Here is a 13797-nt window from a genome sequence, read left to right on the forward strand (position 1 = left end):
GAGCGTTGAGAGCATTGGCGCGCATAATCTCTGGCAGCCACTCTAGTTCCATGGATAAAAAGTCCCAAAGTTGTGCTTTCAGGGAAGTTTTTGTATCCACGAGTGCATCGCGGCCGTAAGAGATCACTGCCGATGCTTTTTGGGCGGACATTGTTATAAAAAAAAAAGAAAAAAATACTAAAATGTGCGAAGTTGACATGGAGTGCCAGCGCAAGAGAAAGCAAGGGGTGGCGCCACAAACATGTTGGTGTTTGTTTCTATATTTATTTGTCTCACCCGTGGTGATTCTCCCCCTCTTGGAGAAGTAATGATGATTAGTTGTTTATAGACCAAAACATGGTATGATTATTCTCCAAAGTGTAGTTCTGTGTAACAAAAAGCTTTGCTCTTGTCATCCCACTGGTCTTCCGTAGGACAGTCATCGCAAGCAGTTCTTGATGATTAAAGAAAGAATAGTGGCATTGCAGTCTGAGAAATTGGACTCCGCTTGCAGATTAACTCCATCCTCGATGCAATGGCATACAAATACTCTGTGTTGTATGCCCAGCATGCTACAGGTTTGAAAAAAAAAATCTGTTTTCATCTGCTTATTTTCTTTATCATATATTTTACGATTGTTTTCTTGATCATATATTTTTTATATTTGAATTGTATTTTATTAGAAAGATGTTTTCCTACTCGGGTTCTTTAAAAACTCGAGACAGAGGTAAACACATCAGAAAATAACATTTACATTTATATTTAATCATTTAGAAGACGCTTTTATCCAAAGCCACTTACAAGGGAGAATAACATTCAAGCTACATTGTGACAGAGACATAATTGTAACAATTAATACTGCTAGGTAGTGCTAAGTAATTGTAAGTTAGGAGAGGAGGTACCCTCTTTTAAATAACTCCAATCCAGACTGATCAACTGTAATTAATTTTGTTTATTTTCTTTTCCTCCTAATCAGGACGTGGTGCCCCATTTCATGAATGTCTTTTGATAGCCGGAAGTGAGTGTAAGTCCACTTCCTCTTGTTTATCAAAATAAAAATAATCTGTTATGATAATTTAATAGGTCAATAAACCATATAACGTTACATTTTGGAGCCCTTTTCAACAAGTCAAATTTTTTTTTTTTCTAAAGTGATAATTTGTCATTATCTCAGCTTTCATCTACCCCCCCTTACCTGTCTAATTAGTCCAACTCCTTTCACGTGCGCACACAGCTGTTCCCGATCAGCAATCAAGCCACTATATATAGCCTCTCTCACCAGTCACCCATTGCCAGATTGTTTTCGATGCTTGCACCAGACTCGCCAGCGTTCTCCGGATTGATTCCCCGCTACGAACTCTGCCTCGCCCCGACCACGTATCCTGCCTGCCCCCGCCTGTCTTCTATCTGCGCTCCCCGTTGTCGAACCTGCCTGTCCCTGACGACGTATCCTGCCTGCCCCCTGCCTGTCTTCCGTCCGCTCTACAAATTAAAGACATTACCAAATATCCCTACCGGTCTTTGTGCTGCAATTGGGTCCTAACCACACCCGTTTCAGTCATTAACACTACACTAGCCTGTGGAATAAAAATAACCAGTTCAGAGCAAGTCCTGTACCTTCCTGTACCATAGACATCACCATCAGTCCACAGAAAGACGCTATCTGTTACACCTACAAGTTAGCCAAATCCTTCATGCATTCAACAACTCAACTCAAGTATGGACAACCGCAACAATTAGTACACAGTGAGATTTTGAGCAACCAACACCGTGGTGCAACACTGAATATACGTACCAGGAGACTCCTTTTTTAAACCATACTTTTATTTGCCATGTGTGTGTCTTGACTGTTCCTCTTTGGGAGCAGGAAAGAGGTGAGTTGTGGCTTCATGTTACATCGGTTCTTCTTAAGGCAAGTTTGGTGTGAATTCAGTTACGTATATATTGTCTGTAATTTATATTGGTTGTTTTAGTTTGTTTTATTGTGGGTGGGAATAGGGGGTGTACGTTTGAAGATTTCACTAGCAGGCCAACTCTAGAGAAATGATTTGGGTTAATGTTAGAAAAACAGCAATTAACTGAGAGCATGTCCCCCAAACTTTCAACCAACCCTCCAGTCCAATCTCGAGATGCTGTTGAAGAGCTCAAGCTGACTCTTCAAATCAAGCAGCTCGAGGTGGAAGTGATGCTTCTACAGACACGGCCCTAGAAATCCAATGTTGCCGAGTGCACTTAATCCATCTTTTGCTCTCATTTCAGTCTCAGTTTTTACTTTGATAAACACGATTTCCTGTGTGCCAATGTCACAGGGATGGACCGGGAGATTTACTTATTCTGTGATGTGTCTAACAGGGCATATGGGACTGTGCTGCCCTAAATGGAGCCAAACTTACAAATTCCTTGCAAACTGAACTTACCCTTCCCATCAACTGTATGTATTACTGGAGTGATTCCATGAGGTACTTACTTGGTGAAGTATTGCCTCAAAGGTGAAGTATACAACCTCCGTTCCCCTACGTAACTTAAGACTCATGGCCCACTGACCCTAATCCAATTCTGCTCCTCCTGTCAGGGTTAGGGTTAGGAAGAAATCTGCATGGAACTACCTTCATGAAGGAAATCCACTGGTCTAGAAAACACTGGAAACAACATAAAAGTTAGTATCCTCTAATCTCCACTTCTCCCTCCCTACTTGACTAGTCAAGTTAATTGCCTGCTGCAATTGCTGTGGAGGCTTATCTACATCAAACTGCACAAAGTGAAGTTTCCAAGAGGATTTGAAAGCTTTGGAAAGGGGCCTTGTTTTACGCCAAATTTTTTGTCTCTCACCTGTATTGGATTAGGGCCTTGGGCTAATCAGTATAGGGCAGGGGTGGGCAAACGTTTTGGCTCAAGGGCCACATTGTGTTTTTAAAACTGACCGGCGGATCAGACCATTAGTAGATGAGGTGAAAAATGTAGTGCATAAAGTGTAAAATATATGTGTCCCACCACAGCAAAAGTCGCCATCTCACACATTTCTAAAATTGCCAGGAGCAGCCAAATTAGTTGAAAAAATCCTTTCTTGAAGGAAAATGAGATTTTCCCAGATTCGTGTTCCTTTGTGATTTTTTTTTAATCTCTCTCTAACATATTTTCAAGACCGAGTTTGATTTATAAATAGTATAAAAATGTTAAACCGTGGAGTTAAATATTCCTGTTAGATTACATTGGGAAACACAGTTCACCTCCCGAGACACAGAACAGCACTGAACAACGCCGATCGATCGTTCCCTCTATATAGTGAAAAGTCCAGGTGAAGATCATTCATCCATATTCCATGTGATATGAAGTCAAAATGTGAAACCGTTTTGAAAAAATTCAACCTCTAAATCATACTACTTTTACACACACAAAAAACCCTTCGTGTCATGCACCTACGTCATTTCCGTAAACAGCCGGTTAAAGCGCAGCACGGGGGTGTTTCGGTCTCACTTGTCTGTGAAAACTTTCTTCTCCGTATCGTTATGGATTATGTAAAGCGAGTGGCGGAAGCTAAGAATCATATTTCGGACCTTAATCTGACCAGTGAGATAGATCCATGTCAGTGTTAGCAGCGTGTACTGGACTTCATAGTCAGTTCTCTCCGACGCGGAGAACGACAGTGCTGCAGAATCTTATATTACTCCGGACTTGGAGAACATTTCAAACAGCGGATTTCAAACTTAATGTGACAATGAAACTGAATATTTTCAACAACCGGAGGAAAACGACGATACATCTGTATTGTTACAACAGAAGAAGTTGATGTCGTGATGAAGTCCGTTGGGGTTAGTGACAGATTTTCAGATTTCAGATTTTCTGAGATAATATTGATAGACTCTAAATGTTGTTGTGTTGTCCATACTTTTAAACTCCAAAACAATTCCACTTTTATAAAACATATATATTCTACTGTTAAATAAAAGCTTTTTTTAAAAACAAAATTAGTTGTGTGTTGTTGAGCTGTTCGTGATTGGCGCATTCAGCAGTCATTAACCTCATGTTAATTAGCCATGAGGTTTTGTTTGTCTGCCAACCCCATTTGCATTGCATTGCATTTGCATTTTGTTTGAATCTATTTCCACTTATCCCATTTTTTCGATAATATATTCATTTTTAAATAAAAGATACAACAACTCACCATTGATGGATTTAATGAAAACAGTGTTGCTGGTCACCCTTTTTTGCCAGCGCATCAAAATCTGGTGCCATTTTCGTTGTGAAATTCGTAGGACACGAGGCGGCATTCGGGTTAGAATGAGGACGCAACCTTACCGTCCACATCTGCCAAGTGTCCTTCTTGCCAACGTTCAGTCCCTGGAGAACAAGATGGATGAACTTCAAGCGATGATTAAATTCCAATGAGACTTGAGGAACCGTTGCGTCCTCTGTCTGACGGACACATGGTTGAACCCACTGGTGCCGGATGAAGCCATCCGTCCAGCCGAGACCTTCTCCGTGTTCCGCGGTGACAGATCTTGGGAGTCGGGGAAATCCAAAGGTGGAGGCGTCTGCCTAATGGTAAACAACCGCTGGTGTAACCCCAACAACACCAAGTTCTATCCCGCTCCTGCTCGCCAAACCTGGAACAGCTGACCATCTTATGCCGTCCATTTTTTCTCCCCCGGGAATTCAGCACGGTCATCATCACAGCCGTTTATATCCCACCACAAGCGTACACCGACACAGCACTATCGGACCTGTACGACGTGTTGTGCGGATTTCAAAATAAACATCCTGACGCGGCTGTGGTGGTGACTGGGGACTTTAACAGGGCCAACCTTAAAATAGTTCTGCCTAATTTCCACCAACACATCACGTGTGCCACCAGGGGAGATAGAACTTTGGACCACTGCTACACACCTTACAAGAACGGATACAAGACCGTCTCGCTCCCTGTTTTCGGGAATACTGACCAGGCCACGATGTCGCTGGTTCCCGTTTACAGGCCTTTGATCGTGCGAGAACTGGTGGTGTCGAGGGATGTGAAGTGGTGGATGGACCAATCAGAGGCTGCGCTTCAGGACGCACTCGCTGACGTAGACTGGGACGTTCCAATCAAGTTCAAGTGACGTCAGCAAGTTTACGGAGGTGGCAGTGAGTATTGTGACTACGGTAGCAGATTGCATCATACGCACGGTGAAAGTTCGGATATTTCCAAACCAGAAGCCGTGGGTTGATAAATCCATCTGCTGCGCTCTGAATGCTCGCACGGCCGCTTACAACGATGGTCTCATATCCGGAAATATGGACAATTACAAAGCGGTGTCGTACAATCTGCGGAGGACAATGAAGGACGCTAAACGGGCGTGCAGAGAGACTGTGGAGCTACAGATGGAGCGGGGGGGCACCAGACGCTTATGGGAGGGGCTGCGGATGATAACAAACTACAAGAGCAGCTCCTCCCCAGCCACGAGTCTGGACGCCTCCCTAGCCAACGAACTGAGCATGCGCGGTTTGAGTCTGGCAGCAGCACCGCTAGCTCGCCTGCTAATTGGAATTCCACTGCTGGGGATGAGCGCGCACTCTGAGTGTCCGTGCATGAGGTCAGGAACGCTTTGAGGCGGGTGAACACCAGGAAAGCCGCGGGTCCAGATGGCATATCTGGGCGAGTACTGAAGACCTGTGCTAACCAGCTAGCTCCGGTGCTCACTACAATATTCAACATCTCCCTGGCTGAATCAGTGGTCCCGTCCTGCTTCAAGAGGTCCACCATCTTCCTGTCCCGACGATCGCCTCTCCTGCCTGCCTGAATGACTACCATCCGGTGGCCCTCACCTCTGTGGTCATGAAGTGTTTCGAGAGGCTGATTAAGGATTATATCTGCACCTCCCTCCCCCGCACCTTGGACCCGTTGCAGTTCACGTTCCGGCAGAATAGATCCACGGATGGCGCAGTTTCCCAGGTACTGCACCCCACGCTCACGCACCTGGATGGCCGGAAGGGGGCCTATGTGAGAAGGCTGTTCATCGATTACAGTTCAGCTTTCAATACCATAGTCCCCACCAGACTGGCTGCCAAGCTGAAGGAGCTCAGACTGAATACTCCGCTGTGTGCCTGGATCCTGGACTTCCTCACAGCCCGGCCCCAGGTGGTTAGGGTGGGGAAGCACATGTCCAGCTCCCTCACCCTGAATACAGGATCTCCCCAGGGCTGCGTCCTCAGCCCCCTACTGTACTCCCTGTACACACATGACTGTGTGGCCAGGTCCAGCTCCAACACCATCATCAAGTTTGCTGACGACACCGTTGTCGTGGGCCTGATCACCGACTGCGACGAGAAGGCCTACCGTGAGGAGGTGGCTGACCTGTTACTCTGGTGCAGGACAACAGCCTACACCTGAATGTCAGCAAAACTAAGTAGCTGATTGTGGACTTTAGGCGAGGATTACAATTGAGAACGCTCACGCCCTTGGTGATTAATGGACTTCTGTTGACAGGGTGAGCAGCTTCAAGTACCTGGGAGTCCCCATCACAGAGGACTTAACATGGACTGTACAAACAGAAACTCTGTTGAGAAAGGCGAGACAGTGTCTTTACCACCTCAGGCAGCTGAGGAAATTCAGGGTCTCTGTGAGGATCCTCAAGTCCTTCTACTGTGGAGCGGTGGAGAGCATCCTGACAGGCAACATCACTGCCTGGTTTGGGAACTGTACTGCTTAGGACAGGCTGGCCCTGCAGAGGTTGGTGTGTTCAGCTGAACGTACCACTGGAACTACACTACCCTCCCTGCAGGACTTATACACCAGGAGGTGTAGTAGCAGAGCCCGCAGGATCATGAAGGATCCTCATCACCCCAATAACGGACTGTTCCAGCTGCTGCAGTCAGGCAAGCGCCTCCACAGTCACACAGCGAGAACGGAGAGACTGAGACAGAGTTTTTTCCCACAAGTCAATGTTGACCTCACCAGGGGTCCTCACTGAGCCACACACATAGGCTCCACTACCTTACTGTACTGTATTTAGCATACTGTACCGCATACTGTGTCATTATTCAGGGTTGTTCGGTGATGCCGTATTGCTGCGCCGTACTGTTGTATACTGTGCTGTATTGTCCCACTAACACTACCTCACTTCATTCACATGCCACTTTAATGCACATATCCTATTCCACATACATAAGCATATTCCCTTTATCTATTTTATTTTTATTTTATTCTATATATTTTTATTGTATCCTATAAGTATTATTCCACTTACTGTATTATGTTTTAGGAATCAGTTAGTTGGTCTATTAGAAATAATTTTTCCCTAGGACATATTGTGTGTATTCACTGCATATATGTATGATGGGATGTAAATGTATGTGACGAATAAACTTCTTGAATCTTGAATCTTGAATCTTGACAGCGCTCAGGTGTTCATCAGTAGGCTGGGCTCTGTGGCGTGTTTTGTTTATGTTCATCACACTGAACGTCACACACATCGGTAGCCAAATAACACCAGCATCTCCTATGCCAACTGTCGGATGTTTGAAAACTTTGTCTCATTCAGTGAAGCATAAAACGTATCCAGTTTGACGAAGTTTAACTTCTCCTTTAGGACAGAATCAGACCGGAGATCAATCAGCTCCAATTGTAATTCCTGCGGTGCTGCCTCATTATCGAATGACAGGGGACATGACACCAGCTGAGGTGACTCCTCAAACATTTCAAAATCAGAGAATCTACGGCAGAATTCTCTGTGCAGGTCACCCAGCGATTTAATGTATTTGCCTGCATGTTGGGGGGCTTCTTTTAGCTGCGCTAGCATGGGGAAATGCGCAAAATCCCCCTCCGCAGTTTGTCATTTGTTTAGAGAACAAAGTCAATTTTACTTCGAAGGCTTTCACGTTTGAATACATGTCGTATACAAACTGATCTTTCCCTTTAGGCTTCGTGTTCAGCTCATTCATGTGTGCCAGTATGTCCACAGCGAACGCCAAATCACAAAGCCAGTGTGTGTCTTTCTGCTTGAGAAAATCATTGGCTTTCCCCATTTACTCCAAAAATTTGCCAATCGTAATTCTGTGAAAAAATACTTTGCAATCCAAACTTTGTTGAAAACCTGACATTCCCTTTCAATTTTCTCAGGCCGCGGGCCGTCGTTTTCCCATCCCTGGTGTACGGGGTAAACTAAGAATTCACAGATCTTGGAAAGTGACACCACCATCCAAGCATACTTTAACTCAGCTACTCATCTACTGCATCCCAGATCCTAGTGGATCTATGGTGAGTTACAAAGGAAATATTGGGTGCTTGGAGAAAGAGGAATCATCAGGCAATATCAGTATTCAAGCCAGAAATGCCAGTGGTGGAGTGCTATCGGAGAAGCCCCAAAAATGGCTCGTTTACTCCCAGCCGAACTGAGATTTTAAAAGCCACCTTTCTAGTCAGATTTGGTTGGACTCTTTTGGGGACTGGTAAATCGGACAGAGGGTTGAGAAAAGATGAGTGTGGTGTGGGATGGTCTGGATTTAGCTGCCACACATGACCTGGATTTTGGTGATCACAGTGGCTGCATACCTGTTGCTCGTTGGTTGGTCTAACAAGCAACAGGTAAAACCCCCATCCCCACACACACTCAGAATAGGCGGCCATGTCATAACATCTGTTGATTTGCTCCTGGACTAATTCCAGCTGGCCCACTCTCTACAATAAACTGGTCTTTACAACCCCCCGTCTTCTGTGTCTCTGTGCCTGAGGTCCCTGAAACGCCACTTGCGTGGTGGGTTGTAGGCGAAACTGCCACACTGGCACCTGCACTGGGACGCTCCAGCATAGAGAAGGGACACAGAGGGCCACCCGAAGATGCCCACCAGCGGGTCAATGGGCGGCCCCAGCACCAACCCTCTTCTGACTGGGAGCAGCAGCACTTAGGGTGTACGGTGGAGGACCGGGGGAGAAGCAGGCACAGTAACCACCACAGGTAACAGCTGGCAACTAGCTTCTCTACCTAGCAGCCACTGCCGGTTCTCCTGTCTTTCCAGTCACAGTCCTGATCCCCTGTCTGCTGCCTGTTCTCCTGGACCCTGTTTCCCTGCCTGTTCCTGGACCCTGATGCCCCACCGGCTTCCCTGGACCCTCATTCCCTTGTTCTTAGCCCTGCCTGTTCTGCAATAAACCCCTGTCGTATTCCCCACCATGTGTCTGCAATTGGGCTCTTTCCCCTGACCATCCCACACTTGACACCCATGCTCCAGAAGAGAGGAGGGGAGTCTGCATCATCACCCTGGGGGAAGGAAGCCGGTCGACTGTGGTGTTTCAGGAAACCAGGTCCTCTGGAAGGGGACCAGTTTATTCTTTTTTGGCATTTGTTTGTTTAAGTTATGGGAACCTTGTTTCAGAGTCCATTAGTATTTTTATAATTTAAAGTAGGGACCCTGTGTCACATTTTCCCGGGAAAACATTACACCATTATAATCACTTGATGACATATGCAAATGTACATGTACTTGCATTCCCCCTGATGCTCTGTTGATTCCCAGCTGGGATACCTATACCCGCATTTGGGAACCACTGCCATATCGCTCTGCTTATATTTTGGCCGAGAGCTAGCACCCCCGCTGTACCCAATTGTCTTTTTGGGGCAGCGAGGTGCATCTCTTCCCCAAGCTCTGTTTGCTTACTGAGAGGGACATTTGACTACAGTGTGGAGTCGGTAGAGGAGAAGGTCAGTTTCCCTCTCCCCACATCCCTCAAATGCAACAAAGTCTGAGTGGTCCTTCTCCCTTCCCCAGAAGACCTTAATGGTAAGTAGATGTATTTGGTTTATTTGGGCCGGTTAAAGTACCTGTAAAGTTAAAATAAAATTCTGTTCTGAGTTTATCACACCACAAAAAAATGTGATATTAAAACAATACAATCTCCAAGTATATACAATTAGTTTAAAATCTTGAGAAAATAGCCAGTTCCCTCTGTTCTGAGATGCTGGGGACATGTCCGCGGAAGATGGTGAAACCACGCGTTAACCATACAATAATATATGAATATACGTATATAATATATAAATGTTTACATTGGAGTAATTTCGTGACCAAGAAGGTCCAGACCTGGGCCAGTAAAAAGTCTGGATCTCTGGGTAACACTTCTATCTGTTCTTTCATCCAAGTTCTTAAAAACTTGGATGAAAAACACTGGAACCGAGCAGAGTCTGATGCAAAAGGGTTTATTGTGTATCTGAGAGTCAAGTACAGCAATGAACAGTGAGTGGGCACCGGAGATCGATTGAAGAACTGTACTTATGCTCCTCCTTATATACCCAGTATGTTCCCTCCTCATAGTTCATGCCCTGCCCTTTCGTTGCAAGGAACCAATCGCAGTCTTGTGGGATGTATCCCAAGGAACCAATCACTGTCTTTTTTTCAGGGAATTCTTCATGGTTACTGGAATACTTGTGTCATGTTTGGGCATGTTGAGTCCTAAACATTTGAATTACTGGTATCATGTCTGGGCATGTTCGAGCATGTTTCTGCAGGAGAATTAGTAATTCTCATCTTTCTGATCTGTTCTGATTCTGATGTAATTTTTTAAATAAAGGTACTCCTCAGTTAACAAACAACCTGTTTAATGAATGTTCAGACTACGATCAGCTCTCTGACCTGTCAGTATTGTGCACTGCGTACAATACCGTGGCATGCACGCTGCGTGCACGGCATCTCAGCGTCAAGCATCTCATCTCTCATCACCGTTCTCAATCTCGTTCCTGCAGTCTGTCAGTATTCACTACAATAGCGTTCCATATCACCATGTCCCCTTACCGTGAAATAACACTGGTCCTTGCATATTGACCAATTAGCTTAAGACCTGGTCCTAGGAATGTAAAGGTCGTTAAGCGAGGAGTACCTATACATACAACTTGAATATTTAGTAATGGACTTGTGGCTTAGTACAACATGTAATCAGCTTTCTTGTCATGTGGGTGTTAACAATTAACCACAACTTTCCCCCCTTTGTGACTTCTAAAGTCACACTCCAACAGAATAACAAGGATAAACAATTGACTTTAAGGGATAACGCTGAGTATGCTGGATACATGGTGCGACTCAGCAGGATAACAAATTTTTGAGCAAACAAGCAGATAACATAGACGTTAAGTGATGAAATACATAAACCAAGAATTGTAGCAAGTATACAAATACTTCAAGGATACAGGTTGGCCAATAATATGGTGGGTGATGGGTGTAAATCATGGCAATCAGCATGGGAGGGTGTGGTGCTTCTGTGAGGTGTGAGGATCAGTGAATCATGTGAGAAATGCTGGTATGGAGTTTTGCGTATATGCAAAAACATTAGAGCGGCTTTGTTTTGTATGAGAAAAAACTGTTTCCACTCAATAATATTTGTGATGGATTAAAATATGCAAAAACATCTTTTCTGTGTTATAAACAGAAAAAAGATTACCATATATTAACCTTAATAAAACAACAACCTTAATATAACAGGAATATAAGAAACCATTTATTGGTGGCCTTTGCAGGTGACGTTCACCAAGTCCCCCTCCGCAGCCGCTGAACCAGTTGTTGATTAAGGGTGACCAATCACTGGCGTAGGTGGTTGACGATGGTATTGGGTATGTCCACTCTGTCTTTGTATAATGTCAACTAAGCAAGGTGGGCCTCAGCTTTGCGCCGGGCCCTTAGTGAGTGGAGCTGCAGGTTTACCCTGATCCCGGATGGGTGTAGCTTGTGGGACTCTGGCCAAAAGGGACCGGAAGCCAGGCCATGACATAGCTGTCACCATGGCAGGGTAGGCAAAAAACGGAACTATTGTGGTACCTGTGGTACCGACTTCTGTGGGGCGTTGCCTGGAGAGTCTGTGTCTGACGTGAAGCTGGATAATGTCTCGGGGGAGGCTGGTGTCATGGGACTGAGTCGTCCAGTCATCCTTGGCGGTGGTGTTGTGGGAGGAATCCACGAGGGCTGGAGATGTAGGGGTGAGGGGAACCAGGTAGAGCGCCTTTGCAAGGGTTGAGGTGGTGCTGGAAGTGCGCGGCCTGGAGCTGGTGTTGGGATTGCAACCAGTGTAACTGAAAAGGTGGAGCCTGTGCTTTGGGCTATGGGGTGTGGGCCTACAGGGAATGGGGCCTGCATAGGTGTGAACTCGCCTGAGTGGTACTGTGGAGGTGTGTTCTGGCGCAGGGCCAGGAAATGAGGAAGAGGAGGCAGGCGGAGGCGAAACAGCGCCGTGTTTTTAGTCAGTCTCAGTCTCAGGCCAATATGGAAATAGTCTGTGCACTTCAGCGCTTTAGTGAGCTTACTTACTCGCCCAGTCCCGCAAGCATGCTGATCCTCACTGCGGGGACAACAAAAAATATATTATTTGCTGGGTTGGGATTGGATGAATAAGCGGAGTCCCTCAGTTGATTCGCCCGATCCACAGCAGCTGAGCAGCCCCGGGATGGCAGCCTGCACCACCTATCTAAAGCGGCAGCTTGAGCACGCCCCCTTGGTCCACCACAGGTAACTTTGGGGGTTCTGGGACCATTCATTAACTGTGGGAAATCTCTTTTTGGTGCCACTGATTTTCCAGGGGGACAGGCCGGGGGAGCATTTGCAGAGGATATAGGTCCTGGCCCTGTGACATGAAAGATTGGTGTCAATGTCATGCCCATTGAGTGTGTCAATGGGCATGAATTGAGCGGGGTTAGCATTCTCATTCGCGGGGGTTGGTCCGGTCACTCCCCTTTGCTCAACGTCACCTAGGTCTCCCGCTCTTTTCCTCCCCTGAAGCTAATCTCCTCATCAGTAACCCAGTACTTTTATTGGTTCACCTCCTCTGTTCTGTGCCAGATTGTTTTTGCTTAGGCTGAGCTCTCCAGAGTACCATCTAGTGAACCCTCTAATACTTTGTTGATTTCCAGGTTTTTGGTCCTCTGCCTGTCCCTTGGCTGATGTGTTTGCCCCCGCTGACAGATATCTTGGCTGTCCTGAACCTGGTCTGTTTGCTGTAATAAACCCCTGCTTTGTGAACTTTCACCTGCTCTCCTGCGTCGTGCTCTTGGGTTCACCACTGGTCTGAGTCAGTGAGCCGAACACCCCCGCCATTTGAGAGAGGAGCCTATGCTCCCCCCTTGGGAGGTGCCCTGGCTGAAAAGGAGCACAGTCACGTCAGGTTCACAAAGCGTGAACGGCTTACGCCTGGTGGCTTTGGATGTGCTGCGACCTGGCGGGGCTGCGGAGAGCAATGCCGGGTTTGCTTTCATTGTGGGTGTGGGATGGGGTGTGGGGGGCAGCTGTTGGCCTTTTGCTTATGTGGCGTGGCTTCTCTGCGGCGGGCGCCCAGGGTGTAGGGGGTGGCGCAGGGCCCGTATACCTGGCGGCCTGCTGGGTGGGCGTGGGGGTTGCTCCACGGCCCTCTGGCTTCTCTGGGAGCCCAGGGGTCTTCTGTGGCCGCAGGGCAGGGTACTCGGGGCTTTCCTGCAGCCGTAGGGTGTCCACGGGGCTGCAGAGTTCGGGAGGGCTTCGGGGCACCTTCTGCTGCTTGGAGGCGCTGCAACATATTACAAACCTTCTACACCAATGCAAATGGGGCTAAGTCATGTACACTCACCAGTGGACATCTTTCACACACACACACACACACACACACACACACACACACACACACACACACACACACACACACACACACACACACACACACACACACACACACACACATTATGACAGGCAGAGGCCACGTGACCAGTTGTAGTTCCAGTTTTCCTGGACCTAATTCACTGCTTTTCAATACATGTTGTCATCCAATGTCCATGTTTTTGTGTAAATGTTGTTCGTTTCTATGTTTATTTGTCTCACCGTGGTGATTCTCCTCCTCTT

This window comes from Zeus faber, assembly GCF_960531495.2.
Source record: "Zeus faber genome assembly, chromosome: 5".
Lineage (NCBI taxonomy): Eukaryota > Metazoa > Chordata > Actinopteri > Zeiformes > Zeidae > Zeus > Zeus faber.